The sequence below is a fragment of the Tachyglossus aculeatus genome, chromosome X1 (genome assembly GCF_015852505.1).
Source record: "Tachyglossus aculeatus isolate mTacAcu1 chromosome X1, mTacAcu1.pri, whole genome shotgun sequence".
Lineage (NCBI taxonomy): Eukaryota > Metazoa > Chordata > Mammalia > Monotremata > Tachyglossidae > Tachyglossus > Tachyglossus aculeatus.
Window position 1 is genome coordinate 69,240,130 of NC_052101.1, and position 21,367 is coordinate 69,261,496.

General features: G+C 43.2%; 1 non-coding gene across 1 annotated transcript; it reads right to left on the reverse strand.

Moving 5' to 3' along the window:
* Positions 1 to 19,382: 19,382 nt before the first annotated feature.
* Positions 19,383 to 19,520, reverse strand: LOC119919991. Its single transcript, XR_005447763.1, has one exon. It is a non-coding gene; the product is annotated as a small nucleolar RNA SNORA7 (small nucleolar RNA).
* Positions 19,521 to 21,367: the final 1,847 nt, after the last annotated feature.

Below are 21,367 nucleotides of genomic sequence, written 5' to 3' on the forward strand. Positions count from 1 at the left end.
GTGCCATGTGGGGACAGAGAATCACCTGCTGTTTCCGCAGTGGTGGCCTCTAAGGGCTTCTTAAAAGCTGCCATTTTTTTCTATTGATCCTTGACTTCATGACTTTATGCCATGACCCATATTGTTCTCCTACCTCAGTAGGTGTTGCTCTCAGGTTGTATGAGCTGTTCGGAGCCTGAGTCACCATAACAGAAGACAGGAGACAGCGAGAGTGATAGAATCCAGGGATTGGAATAGGGGCCAAAAGCACTAGTGCCAGCCATTGGCGACTGAACATTCAGTTAATTGGAGATAAGTATTGCATGCTTACTGAATGTGAAACAGAGAGTGGAACAGAAACAGAATGGTCTACTGGGTAGTGCATGGACCTGAGAGTCAGAAGGAACTGTTTCCTAATCCTAGTTTTCTGTGTGAACTTCAGCAGGTCACTTCACTTCTCTGTGCCTCAGTCACCTCACCTATAAAATGGGGATTAAGACTGTGAACCCCATGTGGGACATGGACTATGTGCAACTTGATTAGCTTGTATCTCTCCCAGCATTTAGTGCAGTGCCTGGCACATAGTAAGCACTTAACAAATACCATAAAAAAGCAAGACACATGTTCACATGTTCCCCACCCCTAAGGAGCTCAACATATAATGAGGGGAAACAGACAAACACTATTTTCAAAAACTGTGAGCAGGAAGGGAATATAAGAAAGTAGTTAAAGTATATTGGGGTGAAGTTGAGGAATTCAATTACAAATAAATAGCCCATAAAATATGCATATAAACTTAAATGCTGAGGGTAGAAATAAAATAATCAATCAGTGAGGTTTATTAAGTGCTTAGCATACAGTACTAAGCACTGTTTAACCATTTGGGAGAGTACAATACCAATTATTGCTAGACATGATCCCTGCCCACCAGGAATGTGCAGTCTAGAAGAGGAGCTTACAGCTTACACGTGTGTTGAGAAGAACAGGGAGCCCTGGCACTTAAGACATAAATTGACATGCCATAAAGAATAGGTGGGCATGCCACCAACTGCCAGGTCCTGATGCCTGACATAGAAGATAAGGTCTCTGCTCTTAGAAGGACTTGCCATTCGTATATGCAGAGGGAAAAGAAGGTGGAGAAGGAAGATTAGGCAATTGGCTGCATAACTGCCTCAAAGCCCCACTTAATTTGCTAGTCTAGACAAAGAATATAAATGTTAGAAAAGAATCAGTTTTACAAAAACACAAATTGGAAAACACTTCTGGAAAGAACCCATCTCTCCTTAAACAGTTAGGAATCTCAGCTGGGGAGGTGAGGAAAGGGTAAGCAAACATGGAGAATTGCTTTATTTTGTTTTTAAATAGCCAAAAGTGATCAATAGAAAAAACATTTGGAGACACCTGCAGCCTACATCTCCTAGTAGAATACACAGGATATAAATATTGCAAAGCGTATTTGCTTTGGCTCAGTGGTCAGTTTCCCTAATGAAATGGACTGCTTAGTAATACAAGCACAAGAAAGAGTTTTGTCTTTGTCCTAGTTAATCCATTTTCCTAATGACTGGTTAATCATACCTTTCAATGACATTATTCTGGAATATCTAGCAGATTAAATACAGTAAATAAAGCTATAGATATTTGTCTTTAATGCCAAGTACTTGGATTGAACGGCACCATAAATGACAAGATTACCTCAGTCAAAGCCAAACAACCTAGGAGCAAAGCCCCCTAATTTCCTTGTTTTATGGGGCATTACAGTTATAACTCTGGGTGATTCAAAACAGTAAATACCACACTAACAGTTTGGGAAGCTCAAGCAAATAGAGTTTCTCTACATATAAACTCCTAAATGCCATGATTTAGGTTCCTCTGTCTGGGTACTCTGATTGGCTCAAGGATGTCTCCCTGACTTGTTGTAATATTATTTAATGAGAGCCCACTGGCTATTTACATACTTAGGAAAGTACAACAGAGGCATGAGACACATTCTATGCCCACGAGGAGTTTATATTCTACTCCAGCTCTGGAGAGGGGTGAGTCACATGGGAGGGAATAGAATATAAGGATACATCCATAAGTGCTATGTGGGGCCTGGGTGAGTATTCAAGTGCTTAGGTGGCACCAAAGTGCTAAAGTGGTAATTTGGGGATATATTCATAACCAGGAAGGGGAGACCACGTGGATGAGGAGACAGCAATATTTTTCCCACTTCAGGGTAGCCAAATGTTTGAAGCATGCTCTGTTTATGACTCAAAAATGATGACATTGCTCTCAAGCTTCAGTTAGAAGCTATGTCATTTCCTTTGAAGAAATCCAATGTATGAAGGCAATGAAGTCCTTTAATGATCCCTGGCTACTGGTTGTAATGAGTATCATCTCAAGTTTCTTAGTGGATAAGAATGCCTCACTCAACTAAGGAGAGAACTAATGAATTTTATTGGTGCCTAGCCCATAGTTAATGTGGAGGACTAGAGTGGTTTTACAAGGGCCTGAGAGGGTATGGTCTTCTACATGACCTCCCCTCTTCCCCCCAGAATTATGTAAAATGAGGTGCTAAGGTGAACAGTCCTGGCCAAGAGGAAGGATGTCACTGAATGGGCAATCCTGATCCGGGTCCTATCTATCACAGATAATAATAATGATAGTTGTGGTATTTGTTAAGCACTTACTTTGTGCCAGGCACTGTACTAAATGCTGAGGTAGATCCAAGAAAATAGGGTTGGACACAGTCTCTGTCCCACATGGGGCTCCCAGTTTCAATCCCCATTTTACAGATGAGGTCACTGAGGCCCAGAGAAGTGAAGTAATAATAATAATAATGTTGGTATTTGTTAAGTGCTTACTATGTGCCAAGCACTGTTCTAAGCTCTGGGGGTGATACAAGGTAATCAAGGTTGTCCCACGAGGGGCTCACAGTCTTAATCCCCATTTTACAGATGAGGGAACTGAGGCCCAGAGAAGTTAAGTGACTTGCCCAAAGTCACACAGCAGACAAGCGGCAGAGCCGGAATTAGAACCCATGACCTTCTGTCTCCCAAGGCCTGTGGTCTATCCACTAAGCCATGTCTGTCTCCCCACAAGTCCCCATGAGATAGCATTTGAGCACACTCTATCATGTCCCCAGGACTTGTGATATCCTTATGGACAGCGGCCCGGTATGCACAAGGAAAGAACATGTCCCATTTAGAAGCTGCTGCCTGGGATGCGTGTGGAGCCCAGTCGCTAGCTACCAACTGATTTTGGGAGGGCCGATGTGCACCTCTCCAAATAGCAACATGTAGCACTTCTGCAACCAATGATGGGGTGTGGGGGTGGGAGGGGAGACAGCCTGTTCGAGGCTCAGGGCAGTTGCTGTGCTGACTCTCCAGCTGGCCTGGACCCGCACTACCGCCCGATGTGATAGGGACGCCCATGCCGTGAGCTCCAGGTGGGCCACCGGGTCATCACCCATAAGCGTAAGATGCGCAAACTCATGTTGGCAAGAGTAACTACCTGCTAGCTAGAATTCAGGAGCTAAATCCTCGGAATACCTGTGTTTTAATAAACAAAGCCTAATTTAAGAAATTTACTGGCTTTTGTCTCCATCTGTCTCCCTCTGACTGTTTGAGGTCCCTCAAATCTCGAAGTAACTCCCAAGTCCCAACTTCACCCTACACTGACGGTGAAAGAGGGTAAAGACAAGGTTTGGGGATTGAGCAAGCTTATCTTTCTGGGGAAAAGCCTGGCTTGTGGGAATCATTCATCTGACTCCTCGCCTGGGGACATTTCTGTTCCTTAGGCCCCACCATTCCACAGCTGGAGCCACCAGCCCAGGCCCTTCTGTAGCAAAGCTGGCACTGGATCCTAGTGCTGCCCTTTTTGGCTTGGTAGCACATTTCTAGCATGCCCGTTTTGTAGAGATATATTACTCTCTTTATTTTACTTGTACATATTTACTATTCTATTTATTTTATTTTGTTAATATGTTTTGTTTTGTTGTCTGTCTCCCCCTTCTAGACTGTGAGCCCGCTGTTGGGTAGGGACCGTCTCTATATGTTGCCAACTTGTACTTCCCAAGCGCTTAGTACAGTGTTCTGCACACAGTAAGCGCTCAATAAATACGATTGAATGAATAAGTGAAGGATCTGTCTCAGCAAAGAGAAAAAGTGAATAAATCAAACTCTTCACTTACTTCCCCGACTCTAATCTGTCCCCATTCCAATCCACTCTGCTGCCCGAATCATTTTTCTAAAATTCATTCATTCATTCATTCATTCATTCATTCACATGTATTTATTTAGTGCTTACTATGTGCAGAGCACTGTTCTAAGCTCTTGGAAAGCACAATTTAGCAACAGAGTCAATCCCTGCCCACAACGGGCTCACAGTCTGGAAAGGGGCAGACAGATATCAAAACAAACAGGCATCAATAGCATCAATATAAAGAAATAGAATTATAGATATATAACATCATTAAAAAAATAAATAGAATTATAAATATGTACATATATACACACAAGTGCTGTGGTGGGGGGAGGGAGAGCAGAGGGAACGAGTGGGGGAGGTGGGGAAGAGAGGAGGAGCAGAGGAAAAGGGGGGCTTAGTCCGGGAAGGCCTCCTGGAAGAGGTCTCCCCATTCCTCAAAAAATTCCAATGCTTGCCCATTCCTCTGCCCATTAAGCAAAATCTCCTGACCATTGGCTTCATAGCATTCAGTCATACTGCTTCCTACCTATTCCCATTCTTCTCCCCCTACACCACAGATAATTCCTTTCTATATAACCTACTCACTCTGTTTCTTTTTTGTCACCAATCTCTTGCTCATGCCCACTCTACTGGCTGGAACTCCCTTCTTTTTCAATCAATCAGTTATTTAATCAACTGTATTTATTAAGTGCTTACCATGTGCAGAGCACTGCACTAAACACTTGGGAGAGTACAACAGAATTAGCAGGCACATTTTCTAATCCGAAAGACCACATCTCTCCCACTTTCAAAACTGTCCTGAAATCACATCTCTTCCAGGAGGCCTCCCCTAATTATTTTCTAATTTCCCCGCCTTATATCTCCCAACTGCCACTTAAGCTCTCTGTGCTACCTAAGCATTTGGATACTCAACCAGCCCCCACGTATCACTTTTGTATGAATATTTATTCTCAATTTCCTTCTCCTATTTGTAATCTACTCTAGTATCTGTCTTCTCCACAATACTACCAAGGTCTTTGAAGGCAAGGATTTTGTCTGTTAATTCTATTGTGCTACCTAAGAATAATAATAATAATAATGATGGCATTTATTAAGCACTTACTATGTGCAAAGCACTGTTCTAAGTGCTGGGGAGGTTACAAGGTGATCAGGTTGTCCCACATGGGGCTCACAGTCTTAATCCCCATTTTACAGGTGAGGTAACTGAGGCCCAGAGAAGTGAAGTGACTTGCCCAAAGTCACACAGCTGACAACTGGTGGAGCCAGAATTTGAACCCATGACCTCTGACTCCAAAGCCCAAGCTCTTTTCCACTGATCAACACTGCTTATCTCAAGCACTTAGCACAGTGCTGGGTACACAGTAGTTACTCAATAAATACTACTGATTGAGTGACTGGCTGATTATTCTATCCAAACCAGTTGTCTACAGAAAATTGCTCAACTAGTGCAGCCAAAGAGGTAATTGCAGTGGAAGAATAAAGAAGAAGGAGAGCTAAGAAGCTTCTCTGCTGTTTCACCACCCCTGTGTATGTTGGATCTGCCATCAGCACCTCAGAAAAAAGCAGAAACGTAATGGGGTTTCCCAGAGGATTTTCAAAAGGTTGGAGAAAGTCCCCAAATGTGTGACCACCCACTTAATGTAGGCGACTCTCCACATTACCTTGGGAACATGAAAAACCTACTAGAAAAAACCTGCTTATTCTGCATGGGGAAGGACTAGAAAAGATGTCCTAAAAATTTGCATGCTTCACCCAGGCTTAAAATGTATTGTTGGGCTTTATCTCTGTGGCGTGAAAAATCAATCAATCGCTCAATTAATGATATTTTTGAGTGCTAAATGTGGGAAATGCACTGCACTAAGCACTTGGGAAACTACAATATAATAGAGTTGATAGATGTGATCCCTGCCCACCAGGAGCTTACATTCTTCAGGTGGAGGCAGACATTTAAAAAAATTACAGATAGGAGAAATAACAGAGAATAAGGATATGTACATAATTGCTATGGGGGTTGGGTGAGTGTCAAAGTGCTTAAGGAATACAGATTTAAGTTTGTAGTTGATACAGAGGTGAGGCCAGATGGGGAAGTGAAGGCTTAGTCAGGGAAAGTTTCCTGGAAGACATGTGATTTTAGGAGAGTATTGAAGGGGAGAATGGTGAACTGTGAGATATGAAGAGGGAGGGAGTTCCAGGCCTGAAGGGGGATCTGAGCAAGGGGTCAACAGCAGGATAGATCAATCAATCAATCAATCGTATTTATTGAGCGCTTACTGTGTGCAGAGCACTGTGCTAAGCACTTGGGAAGTACAAGTTGGCAACATATAGAGACAGTCCCTACCCAACAGTGGGCTCACAGTCTAGAAGGGGGAGACAGAGAACAAAACCAAACATATTAACAAAATAAAATCAATAGAATAGATATGTACAAGTAAAATAAATAAATAAATAGAGTAATAAATACGTACAAACATATATACATATATACACGTGCTGTGGGGAAGGGAAGGAGGTAAGACGGTGGGGATGGAGAGGGGGATGAGGGGGAGAGAAAGGAGGGGGCTCAGTCTGGGAAGGCCTCCTGGAGGAGGTGAGCTCTCAGTAGGGCCTTGAAGGGAGGAAGAGAGCTACCTTGGCGGATGTCAGGAGGGAGGGCATTCCAGGCCAGGGGGATGACGTGGGCCGGGGGTCGATGGCGGGACAGGCGAGAATGAGGCATGGTGAGGAGATTAGTGGCAGAGGAGCAGAGGGAGCGGGCTGAGCTGGAGAAGAAGAGAAGGGAGGTGAGGTAGGAGGGGGCGAGGTGATGGAAAGTCTTGAAACCGAGGGTGAGGAATTTCTGCCTGATGAGCAGATTGATTGGTAGCCTCTGGAGATTTTTGAGGAGAGGGGTAAAATGCCCAGAGCGTTTCTGGACAAAGACAATCTGGGTAGCGGCATGAAGTATGGATTGAAGTGGGGAGAGACACGAGGATGGGAGATCAGAGAGGAGGCTGATGCAGTAGTCCAGACGGGATAGGATGAGAGCTTGAACGAGTAGGGTAGCGGTTTGGATGGAGAGGAAAGGGCGGATCTTGGCAATGTTGCGGAGCTGAGACCGGCAGGTTTTGGTGACGGCTTGGATGTGAGGGGTGAATGAGAGAGCGGAGTCGAGGATGACACCAAGGTGGCGGGTTTGTGAGACAGGAAGGATGGTAGTGCCGTCAACAGTGATGGGAAAGTCAGGGAGAAGGCAGGGTTTGGGAGGGAAGACAAGGAGTTCAGTCTTGGACATGTTGAATTTTAGGTGGCGGGCAGACATCCAGATAGAGATGTCCTGAAGGCAGGAGGAGATGCGAGCCTGGAGGGAGGGGGAGAGAGCAGGGGCAGAGATGTAGATCTGGGTGTCACCAGCGTAGAGATGATAGTTGAAGCTGTGGGAGCGAATGAGGTCACCAAGGGAGTGAGTGTAGATCTAGAACAGAAGGGGACCAAGAACTGAACCTTGGGGAACGTCCACCGTAAGGGGATGGGAGGGGGAGGAGGAGCCTGCAAAAGAGACTGAGAATGAAGAGAGATATGAGGAGAACCAGGAGAGGACAGAGTCTGTGAAGCCAAGGTTGGATAGTGTGTTGAGGAGAAGGGGGTGGTCCACAGTGTTGAAGGCAGCTGAGAGGTCGAGGAGGATTAGGGTAGAGTATGAGCCATAGGATTTGGCAAGCAGGAGGTCATTGGTGACCTTTGAGAGGGCAGTTTCCGTGGAATGTAGGGGACGGAAGCCAGACTGGAGGGGGTCGAGGAGAGAGCTGATGTTGAGGAATTCGAGCCAGCGCATGTCGACAACTCATTCAAGGAGTTTGGAAAGGAATGGTAGGAGGGAGATGGGGCGATAACTAGAAGGTGAGGTGGGGTGACTGAAGTACAGAGAGTAGAGTGGGGTTAGAAGAGTGAAGTGAGCAAATTGAATTGTAATAGGAGATATGTGAGGTGAGGTAAATGTCAGGTGATGAAAAAGCAAATGCAGAAGCATGACAGAGGAAGTTGGGTGCATAATGTGGAAGGGAATGTCAATCACATATTGATCCTTTCAGCTACATTCATACAGGTGGATAAAATTTGCTGATAGCAACATCGTCTTCAAACTCAAAATAGCTAAACTAAGTAATGCATGGGACAAAAATCCACACAGTGATCCTTTTTGGAAACAGAAGAGGGCACCCTAAGAATATTTAAAATGAAGACATCCAATTTGTACATAAATCTAGACTTGGGAACAGGTATAGCAAACTAGAATTAAAGCTTTTGTTTAGGCATATTGAGCAGTGATCTGTAATGTGTTTCCTTTCTGAAATCTCAGAATATAATACAGCCCCTTAATATGGCATTTAGAAAAGTAGAATTTAATCACAAATAATAATAATAATAATAATGTTGGTATTTGTTAAGCACTTACTATGTGCCAAGCACTTTCTAAGCGCTGGGGAGGTTACAAGGTAATCAGGTTGTCCCACGGGGGGCTCACAGTCTTAATCCCCATTTTACAGAGGAGGTAGCTGAGGCACAGAGAAGTTAAGTGACTTGCCCAAAGTCACACAGCTGACAATTGGTGGAGCCAAAATACAAACCCATGACCTCTGACTCCAAAGCCCATGCTCTTTCCACTGAGCCTCGCTGCTTCTCTAGTAATCCATCACAACACCAGAAATCATTACATATAACCCAGGAACAGTTTACTTCTTTCCACTCTTACCATTCCTCCTTTTTAAATAAATCAATCAATGTTAGCCATTGGTTTGCTGTCCCTCAGATTGCTTTGAAATTTAGGAGATTGACTCAATCCTTTGCTGAAATGAGAACTGAAGTTTCATCACAACAATAATGTATAATTACTGTAAATTGTTATCTCTAAAGCATTCCTGGCAGTTATCTTAAGGGAGATAATTTAGGGAAAAGGAGTCTTTTTGTTGAAGAGTAAGCTTTGTTTGGTCTGAATTATCTAAAGTGACCATCTACAATCAGATTGACTTTATAATGTTTCAGTAATGGCTAGTATAAGTGAAGGGGATGCAGCAGGGGGTGCTGATTGGACTTATACCCTCCCATGGGGTCTGATTAGATACAGTTGGAGTGCGGAACAGACTGGGATCTCTTGTCAAGAAGGCCAAGGATTGGTTGGGGTGGCAGATAAGTGGGCACCATCATCCATGTTCCTCCTACTCAGATGCCCAGAGTTACACATAGGTAGAATCAAACACACATACTCATACGCACATAGGCGTCGACTCTTGTGGAAGAGAGAGGCAATTAAGGTGATGGCCTTCCTGGACCTGAGATGATGGAAGTGAAACTAGTAGATCACCTTCATGGCTTTTTGGAAAATGTGGTCAGTCATAGGTAGGCTATCCTACCCCTCCAAGGCCAGACAAGGTGGTCAGTCTTAGATGGACTATTCCTTCTCTCCTGGACCAGGGTGGGAGCTTGCTTATTTCTTAACACAGATCTGGGGTGGGGATCTTTTTCACCCCTACATGCCCTAAAACTTCTTAAGTCTTGCCTTAAGAAGCTCTTGAACAGGACCCAAGGGCAGATGATCCAGGCAATGTGGCTAAAGGACTTCGGGCTTGGCTCCCTAAGGCTCATACTATGAGTCTGGGCTTTCCCCTCCTTCTCCACCATGGGAAACCATTCAATGATTCAGGGCCAGCAGGTCCACTTTCTCCAAAGTGGCCTTGACAATTGGCGGAGCTGGGATTTGAACCCATGACCCCTGACTCCAAAACCTGGGCTCTTTCCAGTGAGCCACGCTGCTTCTCATGATGATGATGGTATTTAAGTGCTTACTATGTGCCAAGCACCTTCTAAGTGCTGCCGCTGTTCTAAGATTAGATGATAGATAGATAGATAGATAGATGATAGATAGATAGATAGATGAGACTTTATGTCTACTAACTCTGTTTTCTGGTGCTTTTCCAAGCACTTAATACAGTGCTCTGGACATATTAAGCACTTAAGCTCAACAAATACCACTGATTGAAGACCTTGTGCTGAGGAATTTTGTGATTATAGGATTGCACTACTAGTTGCTTGCCCTGAAACACTCTCTAGCTCCGGCCACTCATGTTCCTACTGGGTCGCAGAATGCAGTAGTACATTGAGAAGTGCATGTGTGATCTTTGACTGTGTTAGCTAACTATAGATAGCTACAGATAGAACTTAGGAGATCCAGATCTCTTGATTCCCAGATCCTTGTTGCTTCCACTAGACCAACTGAAGGGCTTGAAAAATTAAACTGAAAGCTAATGAATTGGAAGATAAAATCATGATATCACAGAACATCATGATGCTACTTAAGAATTACAACAATAATGATTCCCAAACAAATCATCAGATTCAAGGGAGTGGAGAGCTGAATACTGTGCCTCGTTCTTGCCTGTCCCACCATCGACCCCTGTTCTACCTCTGGCCTGGAATGCTCTCCCTCCACACATCCACCAAACTAGCTCACTTCCTCCCTTCAAAGCCCTACTAAGAGCTCACCTCCTCCAGGAGAACTTCCCAGACTGAACCCTCACTTTCTCCTCTCCACCTCCTCCCATCCCCATTGCCCCCCCGCCCTACCCCCTTCCCCATAGCACTTGTATATATTTGTACATATTTATTACTCTATTTTATTAATGATGTGTATATAGCTGTAATTCTATTTATTCTGATGGTATTGATGCCTGTCTACTTGTTTTGTTCTGTTGTCTGTCTACCCCTTCTAGACTGTGAGCCCGTTGTTGGGTAGGGACCGTCTCTATATGTTGACGATTTGTACTTCCCAAGTGCTTAGTACAGTGTTGCGCACACAGTAAGCACTTAATAAATACGATTGAATAAATTTGTCATAGGGACTTGAAAGATGTATGAATCACTGCATCCATGATACAGGGCCAAATTCTGGGCTGGACTGATCATTGCCTTATTTGTTCCAAACTCGAGTTATCAATAAAACCAAAACATATAGAAGCAGACTCCAAACCATCTAGAAGACTAAATGTCAAGCTCCTGGAGAACAGCACAGAAGTCCTGTTGGAACAAGGAACTACAGATAAGAGTAATGACATGAATAGTAAATAGGCACTTCACCCAAACACTATCAAACAATGATTTAGACTGTGGGTATGCCAGGAAAACTGGTTTGATCAAAACTATAAAGATATTCAAATAATTTTTGCAGCAAAATGAGAAATGCATCAAGAACAGTTTGCAGCTCCTTATGACTATAACAAAATGGAGGCCTATGAAGCTTGCAGTGGGATATACAGTTTGAGCTAAAATGCATGTGTGACTCGTGAAGGGACGCCATAACTAAAAGCCCCTAGGAAATGAAGAATGTCACCAACCTACATCACTAAAGAAATATTATAATATTTATGGTGTTTGTTAAGCACTTACTATGTGCCAAGCACTGTACTAGGCTCTGGGGTAGATACAAGATGATGCCATATAATCCCATATATAGTTCCATGGCAGTACTGAAGGGGACAGCTAGAAATACTCTCATCAAACATAAAGGAGTCTTCATCTAATAATTAATAATAATTATGGTATTTGTTAAGCACTTACTGTGTTTCACACACTTTTCTATGTTCTGGGGCAGATACAAGTTGATCAAGTTGAACACAGTGCCTGTCTCACATGGGGCTCACAGTCTAAGTAGGAGGGAGAACAGGTATTGAATCCCCATTTTGCAGTTGAGAAAACTGAGGCCCTGGGACGTTAAGTGTCAAAGTCACAGAGAAGGCAAGGGGCAGGGCTGGGATTAGAACCCAGGTCCTCTGACTCCTAGGCCCATGTTCTTTCCACTAGGACACATTGCTTCCCATAAGAAGCAGTTTCCTGCTTTTTAATTAGCAGTCTAAGCTCTTTGTGGGCATGTTCCCTGCCCACAAGACAAGAAGTGTGGCCTAGTGAAAAGAACATGGGTCTGGAAGTCAGAGGACCTGCTTTCCAACCCCAGCTCTGTCACTTGTCTGCTGTGTGACCTTGAGCAAGTCACTTAACTATTCTGTGCCTCAGTTATGTCACCTGTAAAATGGGGATTAAAGCTGTGAGCCCCATGTAGAACAGGAACTGTGTCAATGTGATTATCTTGTGTCTACCTTAGTGTTTATTATAGTTCCTGGAACATAGTAAGCAGTTCAAAAATAGCATAAAAAAGTGTCTACCAACTCTGTTGTACTGTACTCTCCAAAGCGCTAAGTACAGTGCTCTGCACAGAGTGAGCACTCAATAAATACTATTGATTGATTACACAGTTGGCAAGAAACTCTGGTGAATTCCCAGAGGTACCTTCCACCATAGAGGAGGAAAAGACAAGAAATTAAAGAAACCCAGCCAAAACCTGCAGGCATGAACTTAGTTTGGACTTTTGAAGAAGTAACTTTCGCAGATAACGTCAGGAAAAATGGAAAGGCATCTGGGTCTGATGGCAATCCTCTAGATGGCTCAAGCAAGAAAGTGACCAAAATCCTCAAGCATTCATGCAAATGGTCATGGGACATTGAGAAATGGCATAATATTTCCAAGCTGCTACTATAATCATCAGCTTCAAAAAGAAACTTAAAATACCATTGTGCATATTGACTTAATACTCCACGATTTAACTGTCCACTCACTCATACACCCATCTTTCAATTTTCTTCTTCATTACATCTGTAATTTAGTTTATTTCTGCCTCCCCCCCACTAGATTGTACCCTCCTTGAGGGCGGGGATTGAGTCTATTGTATTCTCCAAGTGCTTCATATGGTGCTATGCACTTAGTCATCCCTAATAATTACTACTGAATGATTTAAGAAAGGGAGAGAGCTGGCTGAAAAATACTGGGGCTTCTCCCTGCTTTTGCTTGCTGCTCAGATTGTAGCCAGAATTCTTCCAAGCAAACTACTGGAGAATATAGTCAGTACTACTGAAACACAGTGTGGCTTCAAACCAAAATTCTAAACAGCAGACAAAATTCTACACAAAATTCCACTCTCTGCACACTAGCATTCAGGAAAAGTGCAGAGAGCAATACCAAGAACTCTATACACTTTTTAAAGATATTACAAAAATATTTAAAACCATCAATGGACCAGAATTCTGGAAATTTCTAAGTAAATTCTACTCTCTATAGAAAGTCATAAGATCATTAAGGTGGTTAGAGAGTCAGAGTTAAAGGTGCCCTACTTGACCATTTTGACCTCACCATTGGAGGGAAAAAGGGCTGTGACTTAGGTCCAGTCCAATTCAATGTAGTCTCTGCCACCATGCTTGAGGATCTGATGAGGGATCTGAAAGTTGTGCTTCCACATCACTAGGAATGTTTTTCCATTCAATGGGTTATGAACATTATAAAGAACCTTTTAGACAGAAGTTCAGAAATGACTATACCCAGATGACTTTGTTCTTGAGGCACATGAAAGAGAAAACATACAAATAATTATGAATTTCTTTGATGATATGGCTCAGCTTGTGACTGACAATAGGTCTAATGAAAACCAAAGACACCAACTTCTAGGTAGGCAGTATACTGTCCAATGATGCACTGGTATACAAAGATGTAGAAAACAAACACCAAGCATGACTATAAGCAGACTGCTATATAGAGTGTGGTGACATCAGCACATCAAGCTCTTTACCAAGTCGAAGGTCTAAAAAGCTGTTGAGGTGTTCAATCTTCTACAAGTCTGGGTGACCTGAATGCCCCATAGACATAACCAGCTTCTTGAGCAGCTTCATCCATGTCCTCTATGAACCATACTTAACATCAAATGGCAGAATAAGATTACCAGTGATGAGGCCCTTGTTGTAACAAATTCAACAGCACTGATACAATGCTCACAGCAACTCTGTTTTACAGGGTGGTAAATATGAGGAGAATGGATGACAACAGAATGGCTTAGCAGATCCTAGGTGGTGAAGTAACAGAACTGATGATTAAAAACCATAGTGAAGTATAGTTTCAAAGAATAAGACACAGCAGTAGACCACTGGGAGGCCATTGCAAAAAACAGACCAATTTAGCAGTCAGAAAGGTTACTCATCTTGAGCGATGGCTTCATGAAAGTCGGGTTACTAAAAGTCTAGTTTGAAAATGGAGATGGGCCTGGAAAATGCATTACCTTCCTAGGGAACTTTCTCTCTGTGTCCTCAATGCAGAATGGAGTGTCAGCGTAGTTTTGGTGTCTTTAAACTGCACTTGTACACATGCAGAGGAGCTATCAATGATGTCACCTTCAAAATACCACTTTCAAAATCAAAGCTACATAGCTTCAAATGTGTGCATATGTGTGTGATATGTGCGTGAATATATACCTATATCTATCTATTGATCTATCGATATATGAACAATATAGCCTGTTATATAAAAAGCTACCATGACTTGGGATGTATTAGCATTTAAATAACCTCTTCAAGTCCTTTCTCTAAACCTATAAACATCTGTCCTCAATAAGAAGATACAAATAACTTCCTCTGCCATCTCTTACATTAACATTTGTTTAGCTAAATATTGATGAGAATATTGCTGTCACCCAGTTGGGTGACTACAGTAGGTAGCTTAAGAAATGATGATTTTAAAAACAACTGAAGTCTTTTTCTGGTGCCTGCAACAAATGTATTGTATATATCTTCTAACTCATGCTAATCTGCCAATCTGTTTGACAGCTCTGAAAGGATGAAGTGCAAAATATAATAGAAATGGAATTAGAACTGATTTAAAAACACATTTCCTCAAAAATTGCAATATTCACATTTAAGAATCACATAGACTAACTGAGCCTTTAGATTAGAAATGTCTGATTTGATTGTAGATATTGCAGTTTGAAAAATCATGAAATGTAAAACACTTACACATTTAACTACTGCAGCTGCACACTGCAGAATTTTTTGGCTGCTTGTCTCCTTATTTAACCTTACTCCTCCATACACGATTTTGAAGCTAAATGAGAAAAGACAATAAGCACCAATTACACATCACATTATACTTTATGTGGGCTGCTTAAAACATGTATATGAATTCACAAGATTTCTCCCACTCTAGAAGGATAACTGAATATACGCATTACTACAAATGACACTGGAAATCAAAAGAACAATGAAAAAAATTGCTAGAACTGGATCTATACTTTTTCCTCACAGAAAAAAGTAATTCAGAGAGTCTTTTGTTGGTATAATGGTCATTTTCTAACGTGATAAGTTCCACCCACTATCCACCTTGAGCATACCTAGTCAACATATATTATTCCCCAAATTGAAAAGCCTCCTTTTTCTTACAGTCATGAGGAGCTGTTAGGTATATATGTATATACCTACATAATTCCTGTAAGTTATATACCCTACAGCAAGTAGTTTTTGAATGCCTTGTTTTAATCAAAAGCAATCTTAATACTGCAGAAGCAGTATGGCCTAGTGGGAAAAGCATGAACCTGAGAGTCAAAGGACCTGAGTTCTAATATCAGCTCTTGCCAATGGCCTGCTGTGTGACCTTGGGCAAATCACTTAACTTCTCTGTACTTCATTTCCCTCACCTGTAAATGGGGATTAAGACTGTGAACCCTATGTAGGACAGGGACTGTTCCTGACCTGATTAATTTGTAACTACCCTAATGTTTAGAACAGTGCTTAACACATACTAAGCACTTAACAAATGCCATCATTATCACTGTTATTATTTTGAATGATATCTCCTTGCCAAACTCACAGTCTTAATAAACTGCTTGACAGTGTTTCCGAGAAAAGTCCATACTCTATTCTTGACGCCATCTAGTCTGGAGCTCCTTGTTCCAATAGGGCTACTATTATGTTGTCACAGACAGACTTGAAGGTTATTATTTTTATTATTAGTAGTAGTAGTATGGTTTTAATTTGTTTTATTATGGCTTTTGTTAAGTGCTTACCTATGTGTCAAATACTGTTCTAAGTGCTGAGGCTATCATAGTCCTTGTCCCACATGGGGCTTACAGTCTAAGTTGGAGTGAGAATAGGTATTAAACCCCCATTTTACAGTTAAGGAAACTGAGGCTAGTGACTTACCCAGGGTCACACAGCTGGCACATAGCAGAGTCGGGATTAGAAACCAAGTCCTCTGATTCTTAGGTCCATGCTCTTTCCACTTGGCCGTGCTGCTCCTTGGTTTCCAGGAGTTTGATATCTAGCCCTTTTGATGGCTTGGATGTCACTTTTCGGTGCTTGCGTTTGGAGCACATGGGGGATTAGAGTGGAGACCTTCTCCTATTATATAACTCTGGACAGCACCTAACTCTGAAACAACCTACTCTTTTGTACCTTGATCTCATCTATCTCACTGCTGACCCCTTGCTCCCTCCCTCCCTTCCCCTTCATATATGACAGCCCACCAATCTTGCCACCTTCAAAACCCTCCTAAAATCACATCTCTTCCAAGAGGCCTTTCCCAGCTAAGCCCTCAATTCCCTACTTCCTTTCCCTTCTGTGCTGCCTATGCACTTGGATCTGTGCCATTTAGCACTTGGTATTCACTTGATATTCACTCCACCCTCAACCCCATAGCACTCAGTACTGTGAGCCCCACAGGAGAGAGGAACTGCCAGTTTGCTTGTATCCACCCCAGAGCTTAGTACAGTCATCATCATCATCATCAATCGTATTTATTGAGCACTTACTATGTGCAGAGCACTGTACTAAGCGCTTGGGAAGTACAAGTTGGCAACATATAGAGACAGTCCCTACCCAACAGTGGGCTCACAGTCTAAAAGGGGGGAGACAGAGAGCAAAACCAAGCATACTAACAAAATAAAATAAATAGAATAGATATGTACAAGTAAAATAAATAAATAAATAAGTAGAGTAATAAATACGTACAAACATATATACATATATACAGGTGCTGTGGGGAAGGGAAAGAGGTAAGATGGAGGGGATGGAGAGGGGGACGAGGGGGAGAGGAAGGAAGGGGCTCAGTCTGGGAAGGCCTCCTGGAAGAGGTGAGCTCTCAGTAGGGCCTTGAAGGGAGGAAGAGAGCTAGCTTGGCGGTTGGGCAGAGGGAGGGCATTCCAGGTCCGGGGGATGACGTGGGCCGGGGGTCGATGGCGGGACAGGCGAGAACAAGGTACGGTGAGGAGATTAGCGGTGGAGGAGCGGAGGGTGCGGGGTGGGCTGTAGAAGGAGAGAAGGGAGGTGCGGTAGGAGGGGGTGAGGTGATGGAGAGCCTTGAAGCCCAGGGTGAGGAGTTTCTGCCTGATGCGCAGATTGATTGGTAGCCACTGGAGATTTTTGAGGAGGGGAGTAATATGCCCAGAGCGTTTCTGGACAAAGATAATCCGGGCAGCAGCATGAAGTATGGATTGAAGTGGAGAGAGACACGAGGATGGGAGATCAGAGAGAAGGCTGATGCAGTAGTCCAGACGGGATAGGATGAGAGCTTGAATGAGCAGGGTAGAGGTATGGATGGAGAGGAAAGGGCGGATCTTGGCAATGTTGCGGAGCTGAGACTGGCAGGTTTTGGTGACGGCTTGGACGAGAGGGGTGAAAGAGAGAGCAGAGTCGAGGATGACACCAAGGTTGCGGGCTTGTGAGACGGGAAGGATGGTAGTGCCGTCAACAGAGATGGGAAGGTCAGGGAGAGGGCAAGGTTTGGGAGGGAAGACAAGGAGTTCAGTCTTCGACATGTTGAGCTTTAGGTGGCGGGCAGACATCCAGATGGAGATGTCCTGAAGGCAGGAGGAGATGCGAGCCTGGAGAGAGGGGGAGAGAGCAGGGGCAGAGATGTAGATCTGGGTGTCATCAGCGTAGAGATGATAGTTGAAGCCGTGGGAGCGAATGAGGTCACCAAGGGAGTGCGTACAGTGCCTGGCACACAGTAAGCATTTAACAAATGCCATTAGTATTGAGACACAGCAAGGTGTAGTGAATACAGCATGGGCCTGTGAGTCAGAAGGTCATGGGTTCTAATCCAGCCTCCACCACTTGTCTGCTGTGTGACCTTGGGCAAGTCACTTCACTTCTCTGAGTCTCAGTTACCTCTTCTGTAAAATGAGGATTGAGACTGTGAGCCCCAGGTGAGAAAATGATTGTGTCCAACCCGATTTGCTTGTATCCACCTCAGCGCTTAACAAATACCACAATTATTATATCCATAATTTATTTAAATAACTGTCTCCCCACCTAAACCGTAAACTCCTGTGGGCAGGAAATGTGTCTATCAACTCTGTTGTATTGTACAACTCTATTATTGTAGGATTGTACTCTTCCAAGCACTTAGTACAGTGGTTGCCCATCCACTTCCACATCAAACAAAAATGCTTTACCATTGACTTTAGAGCATTCAATCACCTTGCCCCCTCCTACCTCACCTCTCTAACTCTCCTACTACAACCCAGCCTGCACACTTCGCTCCTCTAATGCCAATTTTATCACTGTACGTCAATTTCATCTATCTCATTGCTGACATCTTGCCCATATCCTGCCTCTGGCCTGGAATTCCTTCCTTCTTCATATCCAGCAGACAATTACTCTCTCCCCACTTCAAAGCTTTATTAAAGGCATATCTCCTCCAAGAGGCCTTCCCTGACTAAGCCCTCCTTTCCTCTTCTCCCACTCCCTTCTGTACTGCCCTGTCTTGCTCCTTTACTCATTCCGCACTCCCAGCCCCACAGCTCTTATGTCCTGTAATTGTATTTATTTCTATTAATGTATGTCTTCCCCTCCAAATGGTAAGCTCGTTGTGGACAGGAAATGTGTCTGCTATATTGTTATATGGTACTCTCCCAAATGCTTAGTAGAGTGCTCTGTGCTCTGCACATAGTAAAACTCAATAAATACGATCAACTTACTGTTCTGCACAGTAAGTTCTCAATAAATACTACTGATTGATTGATTGATTGAGGCCTTCCCTGACCAAGCCCCCATTTCCCCTACCTGTCTTCCCCTCTGTGTTGACTATGCTCTTGGCTTTTTACCCCTTAGGCCCTTTGATACTCACCCCAGCCCTACAGCACTTATGTACATATCTTTTTCTGGTATTATACTGTAGGGTCATCTCCAACCAATAACGACACCATGGACACATCTCTCCTTGAGCACCCCACCTCCATCTGCAATTGTTCTGGTGTATCCATAGAGGTTTGTTTTGGTAAAAATACCGAAGTGTTTTACCATTGCCTCCTTCCACGCAGTAAACTTGAGTCTCCGTCCTCGAGTCTCTCCTATGCTGCTGCTGTCCAGCATAGGGGAGTTTTGACTTGTAGCAGATTACCTTCCACTCTCTAGCCACTGGCCAAGCTAGGAATGGAATGGGTATGCCTCTGCTTGACTCTCCCTCCCGTGGTCGAGACTGGTAGAGTACTGAAAACTCTCCAGATGCGACCCTGCGAGGGGCATACATATCCTTATTCTCTACTATTTCCCCTATCTACAATTTATTTTAGCATCTGACTTCCCCTGTAGACTGTAACTAAACTCCTTGTAGGCAGGGATTGTATCCACCAAGTCTATTGTATTTTCTCAAGTTAGAGCAATGGGAATAAAATAATTTTAAGATACATGTCAGCTCTTCTAAGCTTTTCAACACACAGTTTCTTACTCAGGAAGCTCTAAGCCAGGCTGTAATCATTTGGGATTGTATTGACTTCCAGGTTGAGCCCAGTGAGGGCCAGAGGCTGCATCTAACCTGATTATCTTGTATCTACTAGTACAGTGCTTGACATATTGTAACTGCTTAACACACGCTATTATTATTATTATTAATATTGTTATTATTATTTTGTTTAAAATAGTACTTATGAACGGTACAGTAATAAAATGTAATACTTCACAAGAGACTTTAAATCATTCTTCCAGTTGTTTTAAAGGGACCATGCAAAAAAATGCTCACATGAGGCATGGATGTGTCTTTAGAGGAGAATTTTAGGGCAATTTGAAGCATAGAAAAAGAATTGCAGCTAAGCTTCTGCTGTTTATGGGCTATAGCATTTCCGGCCTTGTTACTCCAATAAGAAGGTGCTTGATAACTTTGGTATCTTTGACAGTTCATCCCTGGTAAGCTAGCAGTTTGGGATGGGAGGACATCAAAATAGAAATGCCTTGAAAGCAGAAGGAAATGTGAGACTGCAGAGAGGGAAAGAGATCAGGACTGGAGATGTAGATGTGGGTAGATCATCCGCATTGAGGTGGTAGTTGGAGCCGTGTGGGGGAATGAGTTCTCCTACTATAACCCAGCCCATGCACTTCGCTCCACTAATGCTAACCTTCTCACTGTGCCTTGATTTCACCTATTTTGCCACTGACCCCTTACCCACATCCTGCCTCTGGCTTGGAATACCTCCCTTCCTCAAATCTGACAGACAATACTCTCCTTCAAAGCCTTATTGAGGGCACATGTCCTCCAAGATGTCTTCCCTGACTAAGACCCCCCTTTCCTCTTCTCTCTTTTCTGTGTCACCTTGACTTGCTCCCTTTGTTCATCCCTCCTCCCAGCCCCACAACACTTATGTACACTTATGTACTTATGAGAAGCAGCGTGGCTCAGTGAAAAGAGCCCGGGCTTTGGAGTCAGAGGTCATGGGTTCAAATCCCAGCTCTGCCACTTGTCAGCTGTGTGACTTTGGGCAAGTCACTTAACTTCTCTGGGCCTCAGTTCCCTCATCTGTAAAATGGGGATGAAGACTGTGGGCCCCCTGTGGGACAACCTGATCACCTTGTAACCTCCCCAGTGCTTAGAACAGTGCTTTGCACATAGTAAGTGCTTAATAAATGCTATTATTATGTACATATCTCTAATTTATTTATTTATATTAATATGTCTCCCCTCTCTAGATTGTAAGCTTGTTGTAGGCAGGGAATGTGTCTATTTATGGTTGCATTCCCAGACTGAGCCCCCTTTTTCCTCACTCCTCCACATCCTCCCCACCCTACCTCCTTCCCCTCCCCACAGCCCCTGTATATATATTCATACAGATTTATTACTCTATTTATTTTACTTGTACATGTTTACCATTCTATTTATTTTGTTAATGATGTGCATATAGCTTTAATTCTATTTGTTCTGATGATTTTGACACCTGTCTACGTGTTTTGTTTTGTTGTCTGTCTCCCCCTTCTAGACTGTGAGCCTGTTGTTGGGTAGGGACTGTCTCTATATGTTGCCGACTTGTACTTCCCAAGCACTTTGTACAGTGCTCTGCACACAGTAAGGGCTCAATATATATGATTGAATGAATGAAGGA